Source organism: Sciurus carolinensis, unplaced genomic scaffold, assembly GCF_902686445.1.
Source record: "Sciurus carolinensis unplaced genomic scaffold, mSciCar1.2, whole genome shotgun sequence".
Lineage (NCBI taxonomy): Eukaryota > Metazoa > Chordata > Mammalia > Rodentia > Sciuridae > Sciurus > Sciurus carolinensis.
In genome coordinates this window covers 552,856-570,336 of record NW_025920193.1, presented here as the reverse complement: position 1 = coordinate 570,336, position 17,481 = coordinate 552,856, and the positions used below count along the sequence as shown (strand labels likewise).

General features: G+C 38.9%; 1 non-coding gene across 1 annotated transcript; it reads right to left on the bottom strand.

The window, feature by feature from the left end:
• Positions 1 to 9,199: 9,199 nt before the first annotated feature.
• On the bottom strand, positions 9,200 to 9,271 carry Trnaq-cug (transfer RNA glutamine (anticodon CUG)). Its single transcript has one exon. It is a non-coding gene; the product is annotated as a tRNA-Gln (tRNA).
• Between the last annotated feature and the right edge of the window lie 8,210 nt (positions 9,272 to 17,481).

Below are 17,481 nucleotides of genomic sequence, written 5' to 3'. Positions count from 1 at the left end.
AAGTGTTAAGTTTGGGGAATGTTATTTTTTATTACATTTTATATTTTCTAGTTCATAACAGTGTTTTCAGATCAGACTATGCCTCACATTCAAGTATTTGCCATGTGCCACAGCTTCCAGCTCTGTCTCTTTTGCTATTATGTTTTAATTGCACTGCACTTTCATGAGATGTACAACTTGGATTCTGTAATCTTTAGTATGGAAATTGTGGTGTATATGAGCAGTAACATCAGAAAACCAGGTGATCCACATGAGAATGAAGTGAGGCAGAGGTTGACTGAGAACATCTTCAGAGTCACAGGAGGCATGAAGGATCAATAACCCTAGAATTCAGGAATTATAACATGTGGAATGGGTATGGGTTAATTTAAACCTTGAAACAAAGTGAGAAAAATTGTTTTTTTCATATGATTGTGATACACACTTTTTTTTGGTCAAGGGAACTAACAAATTTTGAGAGCCATTCTCCCTACATGGCTATTACCCAGAACAGATTCAAATCAAGGGACAAGTGAATTGTTCCATTGGAAATTCCATAGTTCTGGTCTCCCCAGTGGGATCTTGTCACCTTTCTGCAGATACTAAAATCACAGACTATAGATAGATGAGCTCAGAATTTCTTTAAAATTATGCAGTTTATTTTCAGGTGCACCAAATGTCAAAAGCACCATGAGATATCCTGTCACAGCTGTCAGAATGGCTCTGGTATTAAAAAAAGTAACCATTATTGTTGAAGACATGTACTGTTGGGAGCAAAAAATGGTTTATTTTCCATAGTACTTAAACAAGTATGGATGTTGCTCCAAGAATCAGAGGTAGAGTTACCATATGTTTTGGCTGTGCCCTGTGGGAAGTGAGTGAAAGTCATTATCCCTAGGAGATGTTGGTGCTTACATGTTTGTGGCAGCCATACTCACGACAGCCAAGATATGAAGGTAACGGAGGCTACTGAAATATGGGTGGTGAGGGAAACTGTGACATCTTACTGAGTCTTTAAAAGAGAAAAATTCTGTCATTTGCAATAACTTGAATTTATCTGAAGAAAAATATGGTAAGTGCAGTTAGCCAATTGCTGGAAGACAGATGCTTATGGCACATCTCCTGGTTTTACCAGCTTTTACTTGAGATTTGCTGTGTAACATTGTGCTTCTTCTTAACAATATGGTACTGTGCATTAAAATTTTTTAAGTACAGCAAAGAACAAGGTTCCTTCAATGATAGAAAGAAGGGAAAATGAATGGAAGGGTGAGAGGATGGGCAAATGAAGATGAGATTCATGATTTGCAATCTTTACACTAATACGTGGATCCATGCTCAGAACAGTCCTCTGTGTGGTTTGATGGCTGTCATTGTCATCGTGAAATTCTGTCTCATTTTATCATTGTACATGTGTTTTGTAAGTGAAGTCAAATTAAAAAATGGGATCATGAGCAGAAGGGGTGCATGGACATATTCTGCTGCCATTCTTTGCCACCCAGTTCAAACAGTGTCTTGCATTCTTCTAGATATTTATCATTCTTTTGATTCTTTATTTCTATTCATATGCTCATGTTCCCATCATGTGTCATTAACCTGAATCCTGAACAACATCTGTTGTGTATATTCTATTTGTATATGCACTGTGGATTGATTCTTTCTGGTGTCAAACATGAAAAATGTCACTTTCAACTCTATTTTAAAAATTATTTGTTCTGCATATAGAAATTTAGAGGAAATAAAAGTTTTTTTTGTTTACACTTTTAAGATAAGGTCTTGCTGTGTTACAATTATTTGAATTGTAAATTTCATTGTATTAAGAGATGCAGATGATTAAGAGGTTTCTTGTTGTGTCAATGAGGGTGTGTATAGGAATGATTGGAATATTGAAGAGTGAACTGATGTGGAGACTCTCCCTAAGCACTGGCAGAACTACCCAATAGAATGGTTGCTGGAATGGAAGAAAAGTTGGAAGAACAAGGAAGGAAATGCAGCTGCAAGCTCCACTCTACTTGAATAGGTTGTTGATTGCTGCTTCCATTGTCTAAAGATATCTGACTTTTGCTTCTTAACTCTTCCCAAAGTAGAATCTGTCAGCAATTCTCTAGGTACCTTCAAGAAGCCTTGTTCTCAGACTAGGACTAGTTTAGCACTATTGATCCTTCTTTTTGTGGGGCATCTGCCTCTTGAACTGCACATCTCCTGGTTTTACCAGCTCTCCAGCTGCAGAAAGTCATGTGGACTATTCAGCTTATTATTGTGTAAGACAATCTAATAAATTTCATTTTACAAATCATACTTCCTGTTGATTCTGTTTCTCTAGAGAACCCTAATCCATGCTGTCTTCTGGGTTCCAATGCCTCCCTTACAAAGAGGCTATCTTTTCTCCCTGCTGAACTGCTTCTTTTGTTGGTTGTGCACCAATTTTAAGACCTCCTCCTTTGCTCTGGAAGCTGAAATGCAAAATGCCACTGTCATCCCCGTGTATTATGACAATATTTGATGTAGGATTCATCCCAGAATTTGGTTAATATACTTTCATCGCACTTGAAAACTACTTAGTCCATAATTTCTTCTATGTCTTTCTCCCTTTTTTCTTTTAATTTTGGATCTGTAAGTATACACATGTTTGAATATTTATAGCTTATTCATACTTAATACTTATTTAATTTGTTCTTTTTAGTTATCCATGATGGTATAATCTACTTTGATATTTTCATAAAAACATAAATATCTTGTTCTCATTAGGATCTCAGTCTTGCTTTTGCATATGTTGTGGTGTTTTACTGTGTTGCATTCATATATGTGCACAGAAAAGTTATTTGTGTTAACATCAACATATCACAGAAAACAATCAACCATTTTTGGGGGGTATGGTTTATTTCACTTATCATGATAGTCTCCAGATCCACTCATTTACCATAAAATATCATGAAAACAAAATACTTGGAAATTAACCTAATAAAAGAGATATAGGTCCTCTTCAATGAAAATTACTAAACACTAGAGGAAAAAATATTGGAAAAGACTTTATAAGAGGGAAAGACCTCCTGTGATATTGGATAGGCAGAGTTAATATTGTCAAATGGCCATACTATTAAAAGTGCTATACAGATTCAATGCAATTCCTATTAAAATTAAAATGCCAATGACATTCTTTATGTAAATGTCTCACTCAGTTTACTTCTCCATGCTCCAAGCATTGGTTGAAGATTTGACAGCACATGTTCTTTGGATTTGGAAGTTAGGACACCTTCTAGGGAAACTGTGCAAATTCCTCTACCAAGCACATCAGACTGCACAGATCATGAAGGAAAACCATTTTACATTAAACAAGAGTTATGTGGAACCTTTCTTCCCTGCAGCTAGCATTTACTCTAAGAGTAAACCACTATAGACCACATGGAGAGACTTATCTAATGAAAAGATCAGAACAATCTGGGAAGGTCCTTGGACTGTCTGGGTCTTACAAAGTGAGTTTCAGTCAATCTGCAGTGATTTCTTTTTTTACACAATATTAAGAAATATGTGTTTCAGGCACTGGCAAAAAAATTAAAAGACAATTGTCTTTCTCTCCACTTTTTGCTGAAGATCACCCAGCATATCAGTCATCAAACACTTTCCAGCACACATCAGACATGCACAGCAGGAACCAGAAGTTCAATGACTTGCGTTCTCTAATGTACAGCAGCTCTACAGTCTGGTCATTTCTCCACAGAGTGGCCACTCTGTCTAAGGAAATGTGCTGCAATCACAAGCTCATATGCTGCAGACAGACTTATCCATGGTACCAGGTAGTCCACATCCTCAGACTCTTTTTTCTGTATATGTCCAAACCTAGCAGAAGAGACAGAATACAACAGGTCATGGCATCATGGATTAAAGAGCAAAGGTGATTATCTGAGAAATGAAGGGGGAGACAAATGGAAAGTACTCAAGATAGGGAGACTTGCTAAGCAAGGAAAGCAAGGGAAGGTGTAAGTAAACCAGAGGTCTCAAATGTGCAAGGGCAAAGAGCTAAAATAATATTTTGCTCTCAAGGTGCTGGTATCTTTGGTTTCTAGAGACCTAGGGTTTGTGTGGGTGGGTGTACAGGCTCTTCTATGAGTTTGACCTTGACCCAAACAGCTGAAACAGCCCAGGGCAGAACATGCCCTAGGATGCCTGCACAAGAACACAAGTGGGACTGAAACACCATCAAGCTCAACTGACAAGTCATAAACTTATATGCAGTTTGGGACCCACCAGGTAAAAGTGGACCTTTTTCAGAGCACCCCATTTTCCTATGTGGTCTAACAGGAGCTCTGACCTCCTGTCCCCATCAGTGCAGCTTTCAAAATCTTTTTACCCAACATTTGAATTCTCAACACAATGAAAAAGAAGTCAGGAGCATCATTTTACAAATCAAGAAACAGGTTGAGAGGTGGAAAAAGACAAAACTCTGCAGGAGACACCCCTAAAAGAAATTCTCAGGACCCACAGATTTGTTTTGGGCCTGGGGTTTCTTGAAAAAGCCAACAAGTCTCATATTCTTTTGGCCTATGACAATCCTAAATTTATCTGGAAAAATAGAGGCTTAATATAAACAAATGACTTTTTTTTTAACATAATACATCACAAGACCAGAAACTGAACTTTTAAAAGATCAGGTAAGCCAGGTGCAGTGGCACAGACCTGTAATTCCAGAAGTTCAGGAAGCTTAGAGAGGAGGATCATGAGTTCAAACCCAGTTTCAGCAATTCAGTGAGACCCTATCTCAAAGTAAAATACAAAGAAAGGGCTGGGGATGCTGCTCAGTGGTTAAGCACACTTAGGTTCATTAATATATCCAAAAAAAAAATTGTGACTTAAACAAAACATGACTTTAATCATTACACTATTTTTCCTACCCTAATGGGATGTATTTGTAGAAAATTTATCTATGAGGTGTGGCATGTTCTTTAGTGCCCTGCTACCAGAGACAAGGTGATAACACTAGTATGAATTTGGATGCAATTTTTATTTATGATTTCTCCTAAGAGTGAGGACTGCATAGGCTCACACAATTGAAAAACAGAAAATATTCTTAGAAACCAGAGCAGAGAGCAGAATAGTTGATTTTTATGTAGTTTTAGCTTTTGTAGAAAATAAATGAGGGGGTCTTATGATTGAATTCTATTTCTTGACTTATGAAAATCAGAGCTAAGCAAAGACAATGAGATGCCTCCAACATTAGCAAGTTCCAGAAGTATCCCAGTAATAACAGGTGTATAGGAAGAGGACATGGTTGAATTTTGACCCTTTTCTCACTTGAGAATCTAATTGTGTGTTTTGCTCTCCAAGTAGATGAAGAATCTAAAACACATCAGGAAAATAAATTCCATGCATAAAATTTATTGAGTTAAACTAAAAATGGTCGATGCTCTGATGACAAATACTAAATGGCTTTCCAGTAACCAAGTCAGTAAATAGGTAGTCCAATTCTGGTAGGCTTCTATGAAATTTTTAAGTACAGTTGTGGTGCCAACTATTGTCTAATAAGGAGCTCAGTACTTCTAACAAAGGGGAAAATCACATTAAGCACAGGTAGTACCAGATGGGATGAGATGAAAGGGTCCTTGAAAGTTTTGGGGATTCATAGGGATTCAAATGAAGATGTAGGTGAAAGCCACCTCCTGAAGGAGGCCTTTATCTCATAGGTAGGAAAGTGTCTTTGCAGTTAAATGACATGAAGAGAGTTGTGTCAGCATAATTCAGCAACTTAAACATTCCCTTGAATGGTATCATTTGATCAGAAGCCTAAAGGAGCCAGTGCCTGAACAGTTCTGGTGACATCTATTGTCTAACACCTGTTTAGTGTCTGAATTCTTGGGACAGAACATTGGAACAGAAACCCCCTTCCAATATGACAGCAGGGATTCCTGGCTGACTTGTTTTTATTTATGTCCTGACTGTCTAGAACAGACCCTGCTATGTAATAGCTTTTACCAAAAAAATATATATATACATATATATATTTCCACACATACGTCTTCATGGTAATACTGCCCAAACCCTAGATCCCCACCGCATCGATTGCTCAACCGTGTTTCAGAGAATCAAAAAGCTGGACTTGACTTCACACCAGCCTGAGACAGGCATCACTTTCTTGTCCTGTTATACAGATGAAGTGAGTCCATCAAGTTTGCCCCTGGCAGGGTCAAGGCCACCTCCCCATATATACTTCTCTCACTGCAGAGGAACCAGAAATTCTCTGCCTGTGGGTGAGTGAGGTGTACTGTGGGATCCAGACCAGAGAGCAACTAGTGAGAGCTGCTTCACGGGTTTACCCTTTCTGGACCTCCAGGTCTCACCATCTACATAGCAGGCACCAGGAGAAGTCTCTGTAACATGCCAGGACAAAATGACCACAACTATAAAACAAAGTCTCTAAGGCAAAATTCCCCAAGACCCATCCCATAAACCCCACAGAATCCAATGAACCTGAACAAAGGTAAAGTCCACAGCATCCTGTGTGAGGGAGGGACTAATGAAGTCTATGCTCTGGTGTCCTCAGCCTTCCTCAATTGCCTCCTTGTGAAGCTGAGAAACTGAGACCCCAATGGAGCAGACTTGAAGGTCACATTTCCACAGAGGGTCCCCAAGGGCCCTGCTCCCAGCTGGGTCCACAATGACTTCTGACAAGATTTTCAGATATACAGTGCTTCTTGCAGCTTTCTTCCCCTGCTGGGTATGCACCCCCCATGTCCTCAGCTCACCAGTGCACCTCCTCATTCCCTAGCTGAGTTCAACTGAGGAACCCTGGGAGGTGTGCACCTCCAGAGTGCTTCAACTAGTCCCACCCATCAGCCCCACTGACTCACCCATTAGCTGGTCCCTAATTGCTCCCATTAGCTGGGTCCTACTTGCCACCTAGGCCCCACCCTAGCTGATGTTCCTAGGGGTTGTGCTCCAGCCTGTAGTTTGGCTCCACTGTTCTAGCTCCACCCATTTGCTGGCCTACACTTTCTCCCTAAGACCCCACTGCACTGTTGCACCTAGTGCTGGCATCTGCAGAATTGCTCCACCATCACTTCAGTTCACCTAGCTCCATTTGCTAAGCCTAACAGGCAGTCAACAATGATTCTCACTGATTTGTCAGTGACCTTTCCATGCCAGAATAAACTTGGAAAGGAGTCCCTTGTTCAGGGTCACCCAATAGAGATGGGCGATGAAATTGGGAGTCTGCCTTTCTTCTGATGCCAGTTTGCATCCCCAAAGAAGGGCGTGAAACCTAACTCTGTGGTCCCCTGGTGTGCTTCCAGGTGCATTAAAGAATGAGGCATTAAAGGTATCCAAACTTCTCATTCTACCAGGGGAGATATGGAGTTCAGATAGAGCAAAGCACTTACCCAGAATGCAGAGAAAGTTGGGCAGTGACCACTTGATCCCCTCATTCTAACCTCTCCAAGCCCAGCAGGCAGCCTGTCTGAAAGGGAAGATGAAGAGGGAGGAGAAAAATATGTACCTGCCAGTCAACTTTAAGCCATTAAATTTCAAGTTTTCAATTCTGCCAATATTTTAATAAAATTGACAAAGGTGTGTTAATATAGTTTGGAAAGTTTATTCTAAAGCTTATTATATAATTTATTATCATTAATAATATTGCTAATATTTTTAAATATCAATGATCATTTGCCTATTACATTTCTCAGAATGTTAGAACTCTAAAAACACAAATATTTATTTCAAAGTTACATAAGTTCTCTATTCGTGGTTCAATGTAAAATTTTTGGTGTTTCGTAAATGAGATGAGAAGACATAATGGATTAATGAAAGCAGGTCTCTGATTTAGCAACTACACATATTATAAGGGATTTCCCCATGCCACTAAGAAGACTAAAAAGCAATTCAGCAAAACAAAAACAAAAACAAAACAGTTTTAGGCTTTCTGGGTGGACAGCATTCTTGGGTGGATCTGTCAGGGCTCAAACAGCATGCAAGAAAGATTCCACAGTGGACAAATGCTGTGTCTCCAACCCGGGAACTAAAAACTACCCTTTTGGCTCCTTGCTGGTCCCTTTCTTTCTTTTCTCTTTCCCTTACTCCTTTCTCATTTCATGACCTTCTTTGGCCTCTGACTTTCTTTTCAAAAACTCCAAAATGAGCTCCTCCTCTAACCCTATTTTGAGGGGTTTATATCTTCCAGTCTTTCATAACCATGGAAAGTTTTAAAAATGGAAGAAAAAAATCAAAACTTCTCTGAAGTATATGGTGAAGAACATCTTAACTAGGTAGGAAGATTTTTAAAACTATCCAACTTTCTCCGTGAAGAAGAAGGAATTGCAAAGGGCTTTTCATGATTCTTCTCCAATGTTGTCTTGGGTGCAGAGCCTGGCAAAAGCAAGGGGAGTCCCATGATTCTGAAGTGTGCCACTGGAGCTGCTCAGGCTCCTTTCACCTCCGCCCAAGATAAAATCCCCTGGGACTCAACCCCTGGGACATACAAATCCAGGCCCAGGTCTCTACTTGGCAGAGTTCAAAGCTTCAGTGGATTCTCTACATTGGGGTGCAAAATTCTGGGCAACTGCGGCACCTACTGGCCTCAATAGAGACTAGGAAGCTTGGCATTATTCAGACAAAATGGTGAGAGGTAAGAATCCAATGAAGCCAACTGAAATGCACCCAACTTGCTTGAACACAGGACAGGAAATGGAGTCTCATCACCCTGCCACTAAGCTAAGGAAGGAATGGTATTTCATATTTCAAGTGATTCTTACTTGTACAGAAACAGGAAAATAGGTCCAAATGTGAGGAGGAGTTGGGGTAGAAGAAAACCCGGGGTGAAGGATTTGGTGGTCAGAGGCTGAAGGTCACCTGAGGACCGGAGTGGGGTGGGGGGGTCACCGGGTTGCTCAGCACCTTGGCTGAGGTTTGGGGACCTCCAAAGTCAGTGAGCATGGAGCCAGAAGAATTGCTGAAAACAGGACATCCCAAACTTGGACACACAGAATCGATGTGTCCTAATTTCACAGTGGTTGCTGCCTAAGGATGGTCTTCAGGTATCCGAATTAATGAGCTAAGGAACAGGGCGGGGGACAAAGGCTGTGGGGTGCAAAGGACATTGGAAACTGGAATATCTGCTACCCTCAGCTACTTCCTTCCCTAGACAGAAACCCTCCTGTACAGTAAAGCAGGATGTGAAAGTAGAAACTGTCTCGCTTACAGAATAAAAGAAAATTACTTTTATCCCAAATAACTGGAAAGGTCCCACAGAGACTTGAACTCAGATTGCTGGATTCAGAGTCCAGAGTGCTCACCATTACACCATAGAACCACAACAACCTCACCTGCTCACCTCACTATAGGTTTGCAAATTCTTTATTCAGCTTCTAGAATTCCTTCGACTGGTGGTTTTCCTTGTCAGACAGGATCAGGTACCTTCACTCTACAACAGGAGGAGGAGTCACTTTCCCACTTCTCTACTTCTCTCTGCTCATTCCTTTAGGATTGTACTTCAGAGAATAAAATTAAATTCACTTTGAGATTAAGGACTTGCAAGAGTGTTTTAGGCCTCCGCCAGACCCACCCATTCCTCTTAGTTTGCTAGAATTTCCTTCCATGACATAAAATTTCTGCCCCACCCCCTAAAAAGTTTTTCTTTACTCTTCTTTGCAATTTTCCTCTTCCCATTAATTATCCAGAAAGCACTGATGACCTTCAGAAGTGGATTTGGGATTCACTGTGATTTCTCCTTTTCCTCTCCTTTATCCCCAATCCTTTTTTTTCCTTTTTTGTCTTATTTCCCATTTTCCTCTTCCTCCACCTCCCTCACTACTACTACTCACTTTTACCTGCTCCTTGATCTCTATTCTGCACAGGTTATCAGAATGTTGGGAAGGGTGCCACAGTCTGAAAGGAAGGTGAGGAATTGCTGTTCACCAACACAAGTGGCTGTATTGCTTCTAAGGTCAGAAACCTGTATGGGTCTTTACTGGAAAGATAGAATGAGACAGTCCCAGCTGAGTGACTGAGCATCCCCAGACAGTCCTCCCCTGGTCAACACGGGCCTTAGGCTGGCACAGAATAAACCTGGAGTTAAGGCGATTCAAAGGTGAAGAACCTCGGTTTCCACACAGCATAAGGCTGACTTGCCAAGTCCAGCAAAATTGATCCAGCTTGCATAATGCTCCTTTAATACCCTAATTGAGAAATGGCAATAGTTACTCTCATCGCTCCCTTGTGGCTACATTGGGCATGGAGTACAAGGACCAGAGCTGCTAGAGTAGCTGCCAGCTGCCTAGAAAAGAAGTGGAAAGTCCAACAAAGACTGATAAATACAGAAAGAAATAGGTATGCTCCTCTTTCCTAGGTACAAGTAGTGTTGAGAAAGCAACAACCTGGCATTTTAGGATTCAGAATATGAGTCTTTGTAGTTATTGGTGGCAGAAGAAATACTGACTTATGAGGATCTCTATCCTGCTTCTAGCCCTTCTACCTTTAAACTTTCAATTGTATGGCCAGTACCTCTGCACAAACCCAACATCAGAGCATTTGGACATTCCTAACTCTTGAGTTGAGACTAAGATATTGGAGAGGTCCCCTAGTCCATTCAGTGTGGAATTAGTGATCCAAGAGTGGCAGTTTATATATGATTAGTAGTGGTTGCTCTAGGAGAAATGAGTATGAAGGAGCAGAATTTAAGTTTTTTCTATGTGATTTCTTGTATCATGTGAGTAACTTGCAAAAGTACACATCCATGTGTTCCTTGTGTTTAAAAAGATAAAGGAAGAAAATAAGAAAAAAGAAAGATGATTCAGATGCCTATTAAATGTAATTTAATTGGGGAGGGTGAGGAATTTATTTAGAGAGACAATACTGAGAGACAGCCAAAATCCTGATAAGATCCTAGGGAATAAACTTGGAGCTCTACACAGACAGCTGGGGCAGAGAAAGGTGATTTGGGCCCTGGACTAAGTAACCTCCTCCTGCAAGTGTCTTTTTCTGGAATCCATCCCCACCCTCTTCTTCCCTAAATGGCTCTGAAAAACACCTTCCCCTTCCTAAGGTTGTTCTGTACTTGTGGAAATACTATTTGATCACATGGGTTAATAATTTCATAATAACTTGACCCTATTTCCCACATTAAGAATGACCCAGTCACATGTAAACACAAGGGAACACTTTGCAGCCTTAAATGTGAGGAGCTTCTCTTGGAAATGACATGGATATGTTTTTTTTTTTTATGTGAGAGGGGAAAAAAGCAAGGTACAAAGGAGTGTGTTAAGGGAAAAGGGGATTAGATAATATTAATTAGATACATCATTTCTTCAGGAACAATATTTTGCAGAAAATAGAATGTTTTTTTAATCTAAGGGTACAAGGGAATGGATCTAAGGCATAGAAGTAACAAGAACTTTCAGGACTGGAATTATGGCTCAGTGGTAGAGCACTCACCTAGCATGTGCAAAGCAGTGAGTGGATTCTGTTCTCAGATCCACATGAAAAATATGTAAAAGAGATACTGTTCAACTATCACTAAGAATATTTTTTTAAAAATGACTTTTATAAGTATATCTTAATCTAGTTATTTTAAAGACCACATCAATATTTTATATATCCAAAAAGAGTGGAAAGGCTAACCTTAAAAACAAAAGCAGAACAAGTGAACAATATATCAAATAATAATATAACCACATAAAATTTAGTTTGAGTAAATTTAGAAGGCAGTGGTTGTCTTTCTATAGTTCAGTATACCCTGAGGACATCTTGAACTGCATTTAGTAGGTTTATTGGTGGCAGAGGAATTGGTATGATAATTCTGGATCTGTTTTGTAAGCCTTACAGGATACAGCAAATCAGTAAATGCTTTGAATTTTCCCTGGAAAAAGGTTATCAACTTTGGCAGAGGAGGATGAAACTATTAAATGGGAAAAGTTAGAGAAGAACCCTATGGTGTTGGGTTGGAGTTGCAGATAGCTATATTAATTCATGATACCCACTATTAGAGCCTTGAAGCAATGTATCTAAGCAGCAGTGAGCATATATAGTGTCCATGGATTGGTTTCTGAATACCATTTTCTACTAAAGGAAAGTGATTCCTTATCTTAAAAAAAGATCTGTGCTTTGGGGTTGGGGAAATAAAATTGCAAGATGAACTTGGAACACCTTCTTGTGCCCAAAGATTAATAGGGACATTTCCTAATGTCACAGATGCCAACTAGGAGAAGTCCCTCTAAGCAAATCAAAGACCACTGGAACATCAAAAATATAATAACTCTAAGGCATTGCAACATGTTGAATAAAAAATGATTCCATATATTATTCATGCTATATACACATAGTTGAATTCATGTAGCATCCTTACAGAAAAGAGGGTAAACTACTAAGTAGAAGAATATCAGTTAGATTATGAAGGAAATAATAAGACTATCTTTGTTCAAGAATCCAAGCTTATAAGTAATGTTCAAGTTTTAATTTATTTTAGAATCCCAGTGATAAACAAATTGCATCTGATCTTTTTTTTATTAATTATGTTTATTTTTTTTCTGTAGAGTATGGTTTACATGATCATTTGTAGTAATGGTAGTCCAACAGGTTAGTTTTGCTACCCTAGTCCTTCTCTGTAGCCAAAATTTTACTCCTGAGGCATAGTTTCATTTACCTAAGTTCCTACCAATTTTCTGGTTCAACATAAATACTCTGAATTTTTATTTGAAAAATTTTATTTACATAGATTTATAGAAGTGCTAATTATGGGGCTGGGGGCTGGGTTATAGTTCAGTGGTAGAGTGCCAGCCTAGGTGTGAGGCACTGGGTTCAATCCTCAGCACCATATAAAAATAAAATAAAGGTATTTTGCCCATCTACAATTAAAAAGAAATTTTAAAACAAGTGCTAATTATGTACATAAATATCCTTGTTAATATATAAGCAATATAACTATATACTAAAGACTTAGAATTAACATCTTTTTGGAAACTTCATAAAGTCTATAGGTTGTAATTTACTATTTGGGGTACAAGCAGTATTTTCTTTTCAGTTTTACTAAGATTAAGGATTCAGAATCAGTATTTACCAGGATTTATCTGTTTCATCTAAAATCATAAGGCTCCTTCCTCCCCCCCCATTCACATTCTTCAATATTGCAAGCCAATAGGAAGAAACATCTTTTACTACCTAAAACAGAGTCTGGGATTCTGTAAGGAATACACCAGGTAAGAGACCATTTCTGTGACAGAACCTGGCAGGCATCATGTCAATAGATGAAGCACAGCTCTTTTTCCTTCAAGTTTTAGATTTTTTTTTTTTGCAGTGCTGGGATTGAACCCAGGGCCTTGTACTTGCAAGGCAAGCACTCTACCAACAGAGCTATCTCCCCAGCCCTCTTTTTCCTTCATAGTAAGCTTTTATGCCAAATGAAATAAGATTTGTGCCTTGGTCATGGATATAATACATTTAATTATGTTATTGTTTTAGTTTTCTGTTGCTGTGAGTACCTGAGACAATCAATTAAAAGAGGAAAGATTTGTTTTGGCTATTTGCTTCAAAGGTTCCAATCTATGGCCTGCTGACTCCATTGTTTCTGGGCCTGAGACAAGGAAAAATGTGGTGGCAGAAGTGTCTAACAAAGAAGGCAGTTCACCTCATGGTGGCTGGGAATCAGAGTGAGAGAGTGAGGAAAGGGCCTAGGACAAGATACATCCTTCCATGTCATACACCCAGTTACCTACTTCCTCCTACTAGACCCCACCTCCTACAGTTTCTACCACTTCCTAATACATAAATGGATTAATTCACTGATGAAGTTAGAGCCTCATGATCCAACCACTTCACAGAAGGTCCATCTCTGAATACGGCTGGATCAGGAACCCAACCATTAACATATGAGCCTTTGAGGGACATTCCAGGTCCAAACTGTAATAGTTATGACAGGAAGACTAAGGATTCTTACTGTGTATTTGTAAGTAACTATAGGATCATGAAAAGTAAAAAATATTAGTAAATGCACTTTGCATTATGTTTAACCATTGTTAAATCATTCTGAGCAAATTTTTAGACCAATCAGCTATTTAAGAATAATTCTTGGTGATTAATTAGTTTATAACCTATATTAACATCTTTGCTTTTTTCACAAACTCAAAGGATCAGTTGACACAGATGCCACTAAACAATGTTTCTTCCTAATTTGTACAAATTCTTCTAAATTAAATATTTGGAATACATTTTAAAAATGGAGTTTCTCATATATACTAAAAAGAACATTAGTCATAATTTGATTATTTTGTTTCATTTAGCTTAGTAATTAATTCATATTTTGTTGATCTCAGTGTAAGTAGTCTACTTCAAAAGTCTTCAGCTTTTGAATTAAAAAATGTTGGAGAAATTCTGATACCATCAGTTATATATAGTCTAACAAGTACCTGAAATAATGATGCTCTATTATACTGGAAAGTTGCTTTTGTATGTGATTTACCAGGATTTTGTTAAGGATTTTTGTGTCTATGTTCATCAGAGATATCAGTCTAAAATAAAATACTTGGGAATCAATTTAACCAAAGAGGTGAAAGATCTCTACACTGAGAACTACAGAACATTAAAGAAAGAAATTGAAGAAGACCTTATAAGATGGAAAAATCTTCCATGTTCTTGGATAGGCAGAATTAACATTATCAAAATGGCTATACTTCCAAAGGTGCTATACAGATTTAACGCAATTCCCATTAAAACCCCAATTACATTTCTCATAGAAACAGAAAAAGCAATCATGAAATTCATCTGGAAGAACAAAAGACCCAGAAGAGCCAAAGTAATCCTGGGCAGGAAGATTGATGCAGGTGGTATCACAATACCAGACTTATACTATAGAGTAATAGTAACAAAAACAGCATGGTATTGGGACTAAAACAAACAGGTAGAGCAATGGTACAGAATAGAAGACACAGAGACATGCCCACATAAGTACAGTTATCTCATACTAGACATAGGTGCCAAAAACAAACAATGAGAAAAGATAGCCTCTTCAACAAATTGTGCTGGAAAAACTGGAAATCAATATGCAGTAAAATGAAATTAAATCCCTGTCTCTCACCCTGTGCAAAACTCAACTCCAAATGGATCAAGGATCTAGGAATTAGGCTTAAGACCTTTCACCAAATAGAAAAGTAGGCCTGAATCTCCATCACATTGGCTTAGGACCAGACTTTCTTAACAAGACCTCCATAGTGTAATAAATAAATGCAAGAATCAATTAATGGAATAGACTCAAACTAAAAGCTTTTTCTCAGCAAAGGAAACAATCAATAATGTGATAAGAGAGCCTACAGAGTGGGAGAAAATCTTTTCCACACATACTTCAGACAGAGAACTAATCTCCAAAGTTTATAAAGAGCTTAAAAAACTTTACACCCAAAATACAAAGAACCAATCAATAAATGGGCTAAGAAGCTGAGCATACATTTCACAGAAGAAGATATACTTGTGATCAACAAATATATGAAAAAGTTCTCATCATACCAAGTAATTAGAGAAATGCAAATAAAAACCACGCTAAGATTTCATCTAACTTCAATTAGAATTGCTATTATCAAGAACACAAGCAATAATAAGTGTTGGCATGAATGTGGGGGAAAAGGCACATTCAAACATTGCTGGTGGAGTTGCCAATTGCTGTAGCCACTCTGGAAAGCAGTGTGGAGATTCCTTAGGAAACTTGGAATGGACTCACCATTTAACACAGCTATCCCACTCCTTGGTTTATACCCAAAAGACTTAAAATCAGCATACTACAGTGATGCAGCCACATCAATGTTCTAGCAGCTCAATTCACAATAGCTAGATTGTGGAACCAACTGATATTCCCTTCAATTGTTCAGTGGATAAAGAAACTGTAGTATATATACACAATGGAATATTACTCAGCCATAGAAAATAATACAATTATGGCTTTTGTTGGTAAATGGATGAAGTTGGAAAATATTATCCTAAGTGAAATAAGTCAATCCCAAAAAACCAAAGGTCAAATGTTTTCTCTGATAAGTGGATAATGATATACAACAAGGAGGGGTTGGTGGGAGGAAGAGAAGAATGAAGAAACTTTGAATGATGTAGAGAAAATGGGGTGGGAGGGGATGGGAGACAGAAAGTGAGTAGAATGAAACAGTATCACCCTATGTATATTTATGATTACATGAATGGTGTGAATCTACATTGCGTACAACCATAGAAATAAAAAGTTGTACCCCATTTGTGTGCAATGAATCACAAAAATGTAGTCTGTAAAATAAAAATGTAGTCTGTAAAAATAAAAAAAACAATAATTAAAAAATAACATAATTAAACATTACCTGTGGTTTATCTGAAATTCAAATTTAATGGGGTACTCTCTGTATTTGATTTGGCAAACCTAGTGCTGGGTCAACAGCTATTTGCCAACTAGAAGAGAAGCATTTCAATATTTTAACAGCACATACAACCATCCTCTGTGTCACCCTGTCTCCATTCTGGTCTGCTTTGCCTAGAAGGATTAGTTATTTATAAGTTGAAGCCCTCCAGCAGAATGGGAACTTGTGTGTCTCTTTTATCTTAGTACCTCTAGTAGCAAGTATTTTAAAGCTAGAAATTCAGAATTTATTATGCAAAGGACCACAGGGAAAGGCAAATGGACTGAGGTCATCAGTAAATTGATCGCACGATCAGATTCAGCCCCCTGGTTATCATGGCTGACTGTTCCTCTGCATTTGGACCTCTCTGTTAAGGCTGAAGCTTCAAGAAACTCCCATTTCTCTAGAGATGGAGGCTTCCCAAGGAGAGAACTCAGGGAAAACTGGTTCCAACCCCCTGTACTGTGAGACATTGCTTCAGGGACATGGACGGTGGTCTCTATTGTCCCTCACTGCCAGAACGCAGAGGCTAATGGGTCTTTCAGGGATGTTGAATGGGGCAATTGCAGAAGCAGAACCCAGACATGGTACAACACCTCCATATACTGGCCAAAAACTGCAGCCTCCTGGGCACCCGCCATCCATTGGCTTCCCCAGGTCCACGAAAGGATTAGCTTGTGAGGGTGTTTGCTTTTACACAGTCATGCACTCTGACTTGCTCTACTCTGAGAAGCAGATGCTCTCTTGTTCAGTCCTTTCCTAAAGCCAAACACTCAATCTTCACCCACACATTGTACCTTCCCTCAGTGGCTGCTCCCCACCTTCCTTCACACACATTCTCCCCCACATGAGATGGCTGTGTCCAGGCTGGGTACTGAGAGCAAAGACCTTGATCCCACCTACACCCTTCACCATCCCTCAAGGAGAAGGCCTGGGAGCAAATGGCAGTCATGCAGAGCCCCACCCACATGACTTCATTCAAACTAGTGAAACCATGCATGAGGATGTTTTGAGGTTTAGCTGGATTTGCAACTAACTGAGGAAGGATGATGTACATTCATTGTGGGGGAGTTTGTAGTATGTAACAATAAAGAAATGATATTCTTTTCTTCTAAAGTTTTTTTTAGTTGTCAAAGTACCTTTATTTGTTTACTTATATGTGGTG